Raw genomic sequence first — 13,810 nt, 5'->3', positions numbered from 1 at the left:
ACGCTTGGTCAGATGTCACAGAAATGAGGGGAGGAGTATCTTGTCACCCATAAGAGAATGAGAGATATATTAGCATGCCATCCTTAGAGTTTCTGCTGCCTGTTTTCTATAGTTTGTTGACCAATGTGAATCAAATGGACTTTTATGAAAGAATAGTATTTGATTGCCAGGACCTCTTTTGGGCATTTCTAAGTGGAATACACACAAATACGAGAATGGGGGAGGTAATTAATACAGGGAATCTACTCTTTACAGCTCAGAAGGAGTTGATGAAGCCCATATATGCATTCAAGAAGCCCGTGGGATCCTCTAGCTGTGGGTAGTGGCTAATATGGTCATCTAGAATTGACACTGTGGAGCGCGGCAATGTTTTCCTGTACAGCTCCAGAAACTCTGGATAGGGATTTATAGGATCCAATGGCCCATAGATAAAATGAATAGGAATACTCTGGTTTCTCTTCAATCGTATAAATCTTTCGCCTTTTACTAAAATGAATAGGGATGGTCACAGAAGCAAGTGCTCCCACCCAGCGTCTTCTGAATTTCTTTCTTTGATTGATATACTGTAAAAGACTGTCGATGACCACGTTCCCGTCATTGTTGCGGATTCCAGCCCACATGTCCCATAGCTCACTCTCAGAGGGTCGAGTGTACGGTCCGAAGACTGAAGTCAGACCTCGAGAGAACACTAAGAAGTTCATGAGCCTTGTGAGGATAGGTGAAAGCACGCCTCCATCTTTGAGGAGCTTTTGAAGAAGGAGAGGACGATGGGTCTCAGGAAAGATACCTCCATTTGACAGATAGAGACTCTTTATGGTAAGCCGGCCAGATCAACTCTGCTTGTACCTGTACAACAGCTCCTGAGCAACAATATCTCCATAATCATCAGACAACAGGTTGATTCTGAGTGTTTGGAGTCCCAGGTGCCGAAGGAGGGACTCCACAATGCTGGCTTGCTCAAATATGGAATACTGATGTGGTCCCGGTTTGTCACTGAAGCCAAAGCCTAAGAAATCAAGGGCAATCACTCGATGAAACCTCAGAGTCAGACCTTCCCAGATCTTGTACCAATCATAGCTGGATGTTGGAAAGCCATGTAAAAGCACAACTATCTTAAGGCTTCCAACCACACCAAGGGAGTCTTGGTAGAAGATGTGAAGTTCCTTGTAGGTGAAAAACTTGCAGGAAGTCTTCCATGAGTGCAGAGCAGATGAGAGCTGAGGGGGCGGGATGTGCAGGTATGCAGCCAGCAAGGGCACAGCCAGTAGCCCCACTTGGACCCACCACTCCCTCATCCTGCACAAGCGGTCTCGGCGCACCATGCCACCCGCCACAGGATTGCGTAGCACCGGGCGCGCCGAGGCGCCCACAACCTTAAAGGATCGAAGGTGACGTCGGGGCAGCCCTCTGTCTGCTCAGGGTGGCCCACTGCAGCAGCGGCTGAAACAGCGAGCAGCCTCTTGGGCGAGCCTGCGGCACTGCGCCAGTTGGCGAGGCACGGCTGCCGGCTGCTGCAGAGGAGGGCTGCTGCTTCTGCGAAGATGCACCGGGATGTGCTGGTGGCCGCGGCCTAATATATTCTTAAATAAATATCTCTTACATTACAAGAGACTGGAACTTTTTCTGAGCCTCATAGATTAGCAAATAATACACAAAGAGGTCACATATGACTTAAGATTGATATGCTAATGTGTATTCAGAATGTTTAACCTACCTTTAAGAGAGTGTATCAGTCAGGTAGGGTTAACTAGAAGAACAGAACTTAGCGATTGAATATATATATATATATATATATATATATATATATATATATATATATATGTGTGTGTGTGTGTGTGTGTGTGTGTGTGTGTGTGTGTGTGGTGTGTGTGTGTGTGTATTACATATTATATATATTACTGAATACTGAATATATATTCAGTCAATATATTTAGCTTTATATGGGGGAGATTTATTAGAATGACTTACATGCTGTGGTCCAGCTAGTCCAACAATGGTTGTCTACCAAAGGAAGATCCAAGAATCAGTAATTGTTCAGTCTACAAGGCTGGATGTCTCAGGTGGTCTTCAATGCACACTGAAATTTATAAAATGTAGGTTCTAATGCTAGTAAAGAAATGGACTTATTAGCAAGAGTGAGAGAAAACAGGATAAGAGAGAGAAAGCTTACTTCTTCCATGAAGTTTATATAGACTGTTAGCAGAAGGTGTGTACAATTAAAGGTGCATCTTCCTACCTTAAAGCTCTGATCATGTATATCTGATAATGAACTGCTGTTGTGCACATCCTACTTTATGACTTGGCAGCTCAGCAGACATTTAGCTCATGATGAGCATCTCTGTTCACATTTTAAAAGGTTAACTAGGTGACACATTTTCAAGTTCAGTTTCCACTCAGGCCCAATGAGAGTCCAGGACTGTCTCTCAAGGAAAAAATAGTTTTCTTCAGATGAAACTTCAGATAAAATGTCTTGCTCCAAATTCCCAAAGGCGTCTTCTGTGATTCATCTATAGGGACCTGCCAAAGGCTGTAAATAGCATATCTATCTGCCCAAACCATTCAAATATCATTGCGTCTGCCACACAACATAGTACAAGAGGTAGAGTAGTCTGCACAGCAGTGTGCACCTGTTAAGAGACTTCTATTGCAAGCCCACATAAAGTTTTCTAAATCACTTGGTATATGAGCCAGAGTAAGACATACAAGTGAGAATGTACTGGTTCCAGAACACAAACAGGCCAACTAAAAGTTATGCTTCTTTCTTTGTGGTTGAAAGGGCCAGGTGTTATAAGTTCTTCACATTGGAAACTATATCTCTGAATGACCACACCACTGTACTACTAAGAATATCACTGACATAGCAACTTCTTGAATTCCACTATGATTTATTTACAAAATTATGCTGCACACATGTGTTACCAACAAGTTCAAAGTAGTGCTACGTTCTACACATTTGTTTCAATCAAATCATGTTAGCAATATTATAAAGCAATGCGATATTTGGTGGACGAGACAGGCAGTTGAGATCCCTTTGATCTAAGTTATGACACGGAGTTGGAGAGTTAGTATACCCTTGAAGTAAAACTGGAAAGATACACTGCTAGCCTTTCCAACTGAAAGTGAATTTATTCACCTTATGGTCTGGTACTGAGAAAAAGGCATCTGCTAAATCAATAGCTGCATAGCATGGACCAGGAGATGTGTTAGTTTTATAAAACAGGTGCAGTTGGTGCCACTACTTGATTGACTTTTCTGTGTTCAACTATAATTCTCCATGATCCATCTGTCTTATTCTCTGGCCAGATGGGAGAGTTAAAAGGAGATGCGGTGGGAACCAACACCCCTACATTTTTCAAGATGGTGGGAACACTAACTTTTATAATTCTTCCAGGGAAGTCATGCAGTTTTCAATCACTTTTTTTTTCCCTAGCAGAGGCAATACTAAAAGATTTCATTTAATCTTTCTAACCCTCACTCCACAGGTCACAGAACCAATGTGATAATTCTGCTAACCTCTAAGTGTATATATATATATATATATATATATATATATATATATATATATATATCCAAATTATACATTTGAAGACTGAGGAAATAACCACAAGATGAGTTTGATGTCCCACTGAACCTACCGTGATTCAGACTTCAGTCAAGACTTCATTAATTACCTAACTTCCATAAGCCCTGACTTTAAGCAAAGGGCCATAATGTTTCTTGTGTCAATTCAGACCATAGAAAGTGTGATTGTTGCCTTTCCCCCAGTGTACACTTGCCATGGAAAGAGAACATAGGTTCCTTTGTGAGAGGACTGGGGAAAGGCCGACAGTAAAACTTCCAGGTGTTTTATCGAGGTCCTCACTCAAGGGAACCTGACCATCTCTTAATACATGTGACTCTGGGTCTGCAAACTGACTCAAATCTGGAATTTGTTTCGTGGGCTAATATTCCCTTTTGCCATGATCTGATGTACCATTTGTATGAGAATTCACTTGTATGAGACTTTTTCTACTTATACAGATCAAACAAAAATGTAGTAGACTTCTTATCTATTTCATGCCTAGAAAAACCATGATTGATGATCCAGTATCAGAAGACTGCCATCATAAAATTCACTTTACCTGTGCTGAATGTTATAGATAAGGCCATTGTGGACATCCGTTGTCTATGCTGGCCATTAGGATAACTATGATCACCTGGCCTTCGGCAATTGAATCCTGGCACTCCGCCCCTTCTATCTCTGGGCCTAATTAAACCCATTGTCTTTCATTCACTCAACTAAGCAGCAGCATCTCTAACCGTAAGTTGTGGCACAAAGCAAAGGATGACAACAAAACTTTTTAAAAGCATTTGTGTCCCTCACACCATTTTGCATTTCATAGGACTAGTGAATGGCAAACCTTCTGGGTCTTCCTGTTGTCAAGGATTAAGTTTTACATGGCATACCAACTCCCTTAAAATCCATTCCTATGCTTATTCCCCTGTCTTCCACTTAAACAAGTTATCAAACTCATTAAGCTCACAACTGATGAATTGTATTTGTTGTCTTAAGTTTGTAAAATAGTTCACATTATGAGTTTTCAGTACTCTCCAAGCTTCCAGGAGAGGTGTTAGTAACTCTAAGTGCTGGCTAATTAGAAAGCTTTTTCCAGATACTTAAAAGATTCACCCTTATACTTTTGTTGCTCTAGAACTACTTTGCCTACCAAAATATTTATGAATTATGATTTTCTAGAGTTACAGAAATTATAAAATAAATTATATATATATCGAAAAAGTGGATTTATTAGTTTTGGAATTGATTAAACTGATGTTTGATTTCTTGAATGAGAATGAATTATAAATTTCATATATTTAGATACTTTGTTCCCAACTGGTGATTATTTTTGTCAAGTATTGGAAAATTTGTCCTTGTTATAGGACATGTGTCCCTAGGATCAAGTTTAAAGTTTCAAAAGCCTTCTGTTATCCCCATATGTTATCTTTGCCTCTTGCTTGCACTTCTAAGATGTAAGCTCTCAGCTGTTCCTGCCACTATACTTCACTCTAATTCCATGGAGTCTAGACCTCTGGAACTTTAAGACTAATTAAATGCTTTCTTGTACAAGTTGGCTTAGACATGGTGTTTTGTCACAGTAATATAAAAGTAACTAAAACAGTGAGAAACTTCCTCCACGCTGGCTAACCTTCATAGCACTGACTCCAAAACTTACTGTCTTTGCTATATAATTTTTGATCCCCAGATATCTGTTTTACAACATATAGGGAGTGACAACTAGCTCAAAATTCTGATGAAACTTAAACCAGCATCATCAACGCCTGCAAACATTCACCAAAGCAAGTGCTCCCAAGTTCTACAGATCCACCAAAGAATCAACTTTAAGGATTTGGTCCCAGTCTTTGACAGCAAGCTCTGTGTAGTTCTTTAATTTCAGAGAAATACTCATACAAAATAGCAAGGACTCTATGGTCAAGCCACCCTGAAGGTTCTAGATCTTATTTGATCTCAAAAATTAAATAGAATCTTTCCTTGATAACACTTGTCAAGGAGAAAATTCCAATGAGATGAGATATTGTGTGTACAAAGTGGCTGGTGTACTGTCACACACCAAAAGCTGGTACAATGATTACTAGCAGAAGAAATTTGAAGAATAAGGAATTTTCCCATAACCTAACCTTGTTAATAATTATTAGTTTTCCCCTTATTTAGCTAAGTACACATCTAGTCAAGATCTTTGAATTAACTCAAATTTTATTGATATTTCTTTCTTAAAACCATTAATTTTTTTCTATACTTTTTTTAAAATTCAATGCCTAATAATCTATTAAGTAAAAGTACCATAAGTTACATGTTTTTTCCTTAGTTCTAACAACATATGTTGTTTCTAATTTTCAATGGACACTTGTGTTATACAATTTATTCTTTTTCTGGACTATCTCAAACTCCTAAGTGGAAGACTGCTATGTCATAAAAAAAGAATTAGCTTATTATTAAGTAAAGTCTATTGCTCATAGTGCTCTCATCAGACTGTTCAAATGAAAGTGAAATAGTTCCTACTGTTAGATGTTTTTAAAGATGTGCAGTCATATTCGCTTATATTTGTATATATGCACCACATGCAAACAGTGCCCAGAGATTACAGAATAGGGTTACTGGAACTGGAGTTAAAGTCAGCTGTAAGCTACCGAGTGGAAACTGAGCCTGGGTTCTCTGAGAGAATAGCAAGTGTTCCTAATTGCTAAGCCATCTCTCTAACCCGCATTAGAAAAAAATTAATAACTACCAGTTATAATATTATATGTATTAAGGCACAACTACATGAATGTTCTTTGAAATCCACAGTTATTCGTCCTATAAATCTAAAGGAAAGAATGATGTTTCAACTGGCACAACTTTGGTATTGACCTGACTTGCATGCTAGAAAACTAAGAAACAACAGAAAAGCTATGATTCGATGGCTATATGCTCCAATGGAAAAGTACAAATGCCTGGTGTACTCAGTACCTTTATTATATACATGTGGACAATGAGGTGAGTTAACTAATCTTTGTAGGGAAGTCTCTGTAGGTGAGCAGACTCAGCTTGCAGTGATACAGGAGGAGAAACTTGGAATTGTTACATCCTGTAAATACAGCCAACATCCATACCTGGATCAGGTAAACTTCTTGCCATTCACCTGAGACACTGGGAACGCCTTGCCATCACCATGGATTGGAAGTCTGGGGGTCCTTGATATAGCTATGATTATGCCAATGATACATATTCACTGAAGGCTTCTTTTGCTCTCCACAGGATAGTATTAGATTTTAATCTAAAAATCTATCATTCTGAAATGCCTGTAATTATTGAATTTCTTTTACCTTTTACATAAAAGTATATCACACAACATTTAAAATAGATTCCTTTTACAGTCTTATGTTTAAATATTAAAATACGTGTCTTTTCTACTGATATATGTGATTCTTAGGTTCTTTGTGATATATGAATAAAACAGAAAGGAATATAGCATTAATGTTCATGTTTTGTATCTCTGCATTGACTGCTGCTACTTCAAAATGAAACCTCACAGACTGAGAACACCCCAATACTGTGGGTGTAAACACAAATATTTAGAAGGACATTAGATAGCATAGTGATTCATCAAAATAGCAAAAGCAGGTTCCACCTAGGACCTAACACTTCCAAAGCATGGGCTTTTAACTACATTTACATTATCAAGCACAAATTCATCTCCTGTGGAGCATTCCTAAAATCCAGTCAGAAAGCAGTTAAATATTCCATAATAGTCATATCACTGTTCTTAGCAACAATAGATACATCTTACCTAGCATGTCAGTATTGGAGAACATAAATTCCAGCACTGATAATGACCACTGATATCAGCCCAGATGATGCAGCATCCTGGTTATAATCTTGCAATGGTTATAGTCCAGCAAGTATGGAGAAAGTTTCCCCTTTGAAAACTGACATTTCTTTATTCCATTCATAATTAAACAGAAAATGATGTAATAAAATTAAGAAAGAACAAATACGAACCTTTATAGAGAAAATTTAATGGTTTAAATACATGGCATAAGGAAATGGATATGAATATATGAGAGTGATAACACAGCAAAGATGAAAATTCTTTGCAATTTAATTCACAGGCAGTATAATCACCAACAAAAGTACTGATTTACGGAACTTAATCAATTTACTTCAGATGTTTATGTTAAAATAAAAGAACATAAACAGACAAGTTAACTTTATAAAAGAAAAACAGCAGAAAAATTAAAATTAGAACTACATTTGATCCATCTGTATCACTCCTGGGTTCATCCCAAAAGACTCTAAAGCAACATACCATAGAAATACTTGGAAACTCATGATTGTTATGGTTTAGCACTATGAACAGCACATAAAAAGAAATGTAGAATACACACACATAGTATTTTATTAAATAATAAAAAAGAAAGCAGGGACTGCGGAGACGGATCAGTTGATAATGGGCTTGCTGTACAAATATGTGGATTTTAGCTCATATTCCTCTCACCTAAATAAGATGTCAGGTACACCAGGTCACACCTGCAACCCCAGAGCTGGGTATGGAAACTTAGACAAATGGATATTTGAAGTTCATTGGCTAACCAACCAAACTGAAGTAATAAGACTCAGATTTAAAAGGAAAATACCTCACAGAGAACAAATGAGAAAAGAAATCTGACATCAAACTCTGGCTTTCTCCTGCTGTATGCATACCAACATGCACACAAGCATAAACTAACCACTTAAAAGTACATGCATCAAACATGCAACATACTACATGCACACACACACACAGAGAAAGAGAGAGACAGAGAGAGAAAGAGAATATGTATGTGTGTATACCTACATACATACAACTTCTGTTAAGATATGAAAGATCTTTTTCAGTTAAAACCAAATTAGTTAGAAAAAATAGTTAATGATTTTTAAATACTTTCAAAATATACTTTAAGAATATCTGACCTAAAATATTAACTTATTTTCTCTCCATAAAAAACTAATGACATGAATATTTTTATTTTCTCATATTAAAGAGGTACTAAAATAAAGTGGCTTACTACAGATCATGGGTGCTTGAAATTTAACCTCAGTGTGTATAGACAGAATTGGGATATCAAATTTGGGGGGGGTTGATTTTTAATGTATTTTGCTGAGACACAGTCCTGCTGAAGAAGTTGACTTCAAACTTAGCATCCTCTTGCATCAATCTCCTGAGTGTTGAGATTACAGATGTGTGACACCATGCACAACTCTGTGCGCAGATTCACACTCTGGAAAACCGGCTGCCAATTATTTGAATAATGTTTTGTATACATTTATTTTTACTACACTTTAGAACCTCTATAAAGTTTTAATTAGTTAGACCATCAAATCAAGATGTTTATTATTGGGTTTGCTGCAATTACTAAATTTTATGGTAAAAAATGGTTAAAATATGTATTGCAAAATTTTAACATGTTGCTCTTTTTTATTATTCCATCAAAATCCCAAGAGGAAACCTTCCCTTGCTTTCCTGGTCTCTCCCATGGAAAGTCTGATTCACAACAAGACCTGAATCTCCGTAGGGTATCCATCTATCTGGCTGTGCTATAGCTGCACAGGTGCAAAGATGGGACACGACATTTCTTTATTTTGACAGGATTGAAAGTTAGGACAACACCAGGCTTCAGAGTTGAGCTGGACAGAGAGATTTCATTTTTCAGAACTCAGCTTGCTACTACCTTAAAGGGAAAAAAAAATACTAGCTTCTCAAAGCATTGAGAAAACTTTCGTAGTAAGAAAGCAAGCAAGCAATCTGCTGGAAGTACTGCAGTGTATGGATGTGTGATACTGCAACATGTTTCTCAGTGTTGGACAAACAATCTATTTAGACACACCCTGCCAGAGGCACCTAAGTTTTGTTATCTAAAAGTAAGAGGTTACTTCACTAAGGATAGTGTTTTTCTAATACTATCCATTTGCATGCAAAATTAAAGATGTCATTGTTTTTTACTGATAAGTAGCACTCTAATGTGTAAATGTGCCGCATTTTCCTTATCCATTCTTCAATTGAAGGGCACCTAGGTTGTTTTCAGGTTCTGGCTATTACAAATAATCCTGTTGTAAACATAGTTGAACAAATGCCTTTGTAGTATGATTGAGCATCTTTTGGATATATGCCCAAGAGTGATATTGCTGAATCTTGAGGAAGGTTGTTTCCCAATTTTCTGAGAGACCACCATACTGATTTCCAAAGTAGTTGTATAAGTTTGCATTGCCACCAGCAATGAATGAGTGTTCCCCTTACTCCACATCCTTTCCAGCATAAGCTATCATTGTGGTTTTTTTTATTTTAGCCATTGTTACAGGTGTAAGATTGTGTATAAGAGTTGTTTTGATTTGCATTTCCCTGATGGCTAAGGATGTTGAACAGTTCCATAAGTATCTTTTGGCCATTTGAGAGTCTTCTGTTGAGAATTCTGTTTAGTTCTGTACCCCATTTTTCAATTGTGTTATTTAGATTTTTGATGTCTAATTTCTTGAGTTCTTTATATATTTTGGAGATCAGTCATTTGTCTAATGTGGGTTTGGTGAAGATCTTTTCCTATTCAGTAGGCTGCCTTTTTGTCTTAACGACTGTGTCCTTTGCTTTACAGAAGCATCTCAGTTTCAGAAGGTTCAATTTGTTTATTGTTGCTCTCAGTGTGCTGTGCTTCTGGGATTATATTTAGGAAGTGGTCTACTGTGCCATGTATTAAATTAAATTGTTCACCTGGTGTTGATTTAATTTTGCTATATGGTATCTATCTAGCAAATTGTCCATATTCTTTACATTTTCCAATTTTGTACAGTGCAAGTTTTTATCATATAACCTAATAATTCTCTGAATTTCCTCAGTGTCTGCTGTTATGTCCTCCTTTTCATTTCTGATTTTGTTAATTTGAATGTTGTCTCTCTGCTTTTTGATTAGTTTGGATAAAAGTTTGCCTATCTTTTTGATTTTCTCAAAGAAAATCTTTGTGTTATTGATTTTTTGTATTGTTTTCTTTGTTTATATTTTGTTGATTTCACCCTCAATTTGATTATTTCCTGTCTTCTATTTATCCTGGGTGAGTTTGCTTCTTTTTGTTCTAGAGTTTTCAGGTGCTCTGTTAAGTCACTAATGTGAACTTTCTCCATTTTCCTTATGTGGGCACTTAGTGCTATGAACATCTTAACAATGCTTTCATAGTGTCCCATAGGTTTGGATATGTTGTGCCTTCATTTTCATTAAATTCTAGGAAGTCTTTAATTTATTTCTTTATTTCTTCCTTGATCCATGATCGTTCAGTAGTTCAATGTTCAATTTTCATGAATTTCTTTGTTGTATCTTTGTTTTTATAAATAAATATACTTCAGAATTATCTTCCAGGGTCACAGAGCAGATAAGTCTCTGGGACAAAACTGGAAGCCTAGATTTTTACTCCAGACCTCTTGTATTTAACAAAAATATCTCTCAATACATAATATATAATCTTGTCCTCTGGCACACTGTAAATAATTCATTTTTTTTTTTTTTACTGTTTTAATTCTGTAATAGTAATATCATCAGGGAAGAAAGTATATTTGCCAAGGATGTCAGTGAATCAAAGAACATGGAAAGTTCAAAAATACTAATTGTTTTAAAGGAATATGGACTCACCTCACTCCCACCATTCTCTTTGGTCAAAGCACAAAGGGGCATGCCCCAGTCTCCTCCTTCTCCAGCTAACATCTCTACATCCAACACTGATCCTGCTAGCATCATCTCTTTGTTCTCTCTTTCCCTTCTAATTTCAGACGAAACAAGCAAGCAATCAGTCAGGCGAGAAAAGACAAATTCCTCTTCTTGGCTCTGGTCATCAAAAGAACAAATAACCCAATTAAAAAAAAATGGAGTACAGACCTAAACAGAGAACTCTCAACAGAAGAATCTAAAATGGCTGAAAGACACTTAAGGAAATGTTCAACATCCTTAGTCATCAGAGTAATACAAATCAAAACAACTCTGAGATTCCATCTTACACTAATAATGACCAAGCTCAAAAACATTGATGACAACTTATGTTAGAAAGGTTGTGGGGTAAAGGGAACACTCTTGCATTGCTGGTGGGAATGCAAGCTGTTACAGCCCTTTTGGATGTCAGTGTGTGATTTCTCAGAAAATTAGGAAACAACCTTCCTCAAGACCCAGTAATACCACTTTTGGGTATGTATCCAAAGGATTCTTAACCATACCACAAGGACATGTGCTCAACTATGTTCATAGCAGCTTTGTTTGTTATAGCCAGAATCTGGAAACAACCTAAATGCCTCTCGATGAAATATTGAATAAGGAAAATGTGGTACATTTACAGAATGGAATACTACACAGCAGAAAAAATAACAACAGCTTGAATTTTGCATGAAAATAAATAAAGCTATAAAACATTATTTTGCGTGAGGTAACCCAGACACAGAAAGACAGGTATCACATGTACTCTCTCATAAAGTGGTTTTAAACATAAATCAAAGCAAACCAGCCTACAAATCACAATCCCAGAGAACTTAGACAACAATGAGAACACTAAGAGAGACATGCATAGATCTATTCTATATGGGAAGTAGAAAAAGGCAAGATCTCCTGAGTAAATTGGGAGCATGGGGACCTTGGGAGAGGGTTGAAGGGGAGGGGAGAGGCAGGGAGGGGAGCAGAGAAAATGTAGAGCTCAATAAAAATCAATTTTTAAAAACGGAAGAAAAAATAAAACAAACAAAAAACCATGATCAGTTAAAAACCAGTTAGTCAGCACTATGACCACAAAGTACAAATCTAACTTAGTTTTGTTAAGGGACTGGTAAGACCATTATAAGATCTCGTCTTTTGTTCAGTCCTCCAAAGCCCTGTAGACTGAACTTTGGTTCTAAGTTCAGTTATCCTTAAAGGTGTTGTTAGATTGTACATGGTCCTTCAATTTGTCATTTCTACAAGCTGTAGCTTAAATTGGACTCTTATTCTCACACTCTATTCCAGGTGTTTTCCCTTGAAAACATAATCTTGTGGATTCCTCTTCCTTCTCCTTTCACCTTCTGTCTCCCCATTCATCATCTCTTTTCTTATACTTATGTGTGTTGCTGTCACACAGTGAGGTAGCTTTGAGGACCAATGGAGCTGTAGGAGAAAAATAGAGTATTCAACATTTCTCTCACTCAACAATCAACATAAAATACTTACTATGTGTCAGATGCTGTACCAGTATGAATAAAGAAAGGTTCCCTGTTGTACATATAAATCACAGCAAACAGATTAATGAAAGTTCGCAGCCTGTTGATTATCAATTTGTTATCCTGTCAGCATATGTACTGTCTTCCCATTTTTCCTATATGCCTAGAATGCTTTGCATAGCATTCTATGGGTTCATCATACAGGTTCATGGAATAGTCAAAGACTGAAAAGGTCAAATAGACAAAAAGCTCCAGGAGGCAAAGCCCACTGTGATCCAGCAATATGCACGGAGCCAAGAACAACCACAAGCTATGTTTTTGTCCCAAATGCTATCCTGTCATTTACTTCTTAGGAAAAAAATATTCTTGTTGCTATGACTTCCTATTCAGCTGTTTAAAGTAATGCCATATATTTTTTTTACTAAATAAAAAGTTGTTCCCTTAGTCTTGGAAAGAAGACCTATAATTCTACTATAAAGGAAATTGAACCTTGCAGGTAACAGTTACTAAATGGAAATATTCAGTTATATAGAAAATGGAGGTCATAGAGAACTTTCTTGGACAAAAGTTATGCTGACCAAGACAAATCAAAAAACCTAACTACCAGTTGACAAGCACATGTTATTATTTCATGAAACAAAAGGATCACAAAATAAGGCTGAATCCTTAGTTCTGACTCCCATCATTTAATAAGGTCAAGTCTCCTGCATGCATTTAAGGAGACAAGCCAACAAAGAGAAGCAATTCTAGATTTTTATTTTAAGTGTATGTTTCTTGTGTGTGTGTGTGTGTGTGTGTGTGTGTGTGTGTGTGTGTGTGTGTGCAGATCCAAAAGAGAGTTTCGGATCCCCTGGAGCTGGAATTGCAGGCAGTTTTAAACTTGAGTTACAGGCAAATTTAAACTTTCCAATTTGGCAAGTGGAAGGGTCATGTACAAGAACAGAAATCACTATTAACCAATGAATTATTTCCCTTCAGATTAAAGGTATAGATATTCCCTGTCTACAATATAGTCCTTAATCCCATGCTTATCCTCCTCTACTGGAATATGCTTGGCACTTGAATATTGGCAAAAAAGACAGA

General features: G+C 37.0%; 1 pseudogene; it reads right to left on the bottom strand.

The window, feature by feature from the left end:
* Positions 1-223: 223 nt before the first annotated feature.
* Positions 224-1,322, bottom strand: LOC142855659 (mesoderm-specific transcript homolog protein-like; annotated as a pseudogene).
* Between the last annotated feature and the right edge of the window lie 12,488 nt (positions 1,323-13,810).

Source organism: Microtus pennsylvanicus, chromosome 8, assembly GCF_037038515.1.
Source record: "Microtus pennsylvanicus isolate mMicPen1 chromosome 8, mMicPen1.hap1, whole genome shotgun sequence".
NCBI lineage: Eukaryota > Metazoa > Chordata > Mammalia > Rodentia > Cricetidae > Microtus > Microtus pennsylvanicus.
The sequence above is the reverse complement of the archived record's forward strand: the minus strand, read 5'-3'. Positions and strand labels throughout refer to the sequence as shown.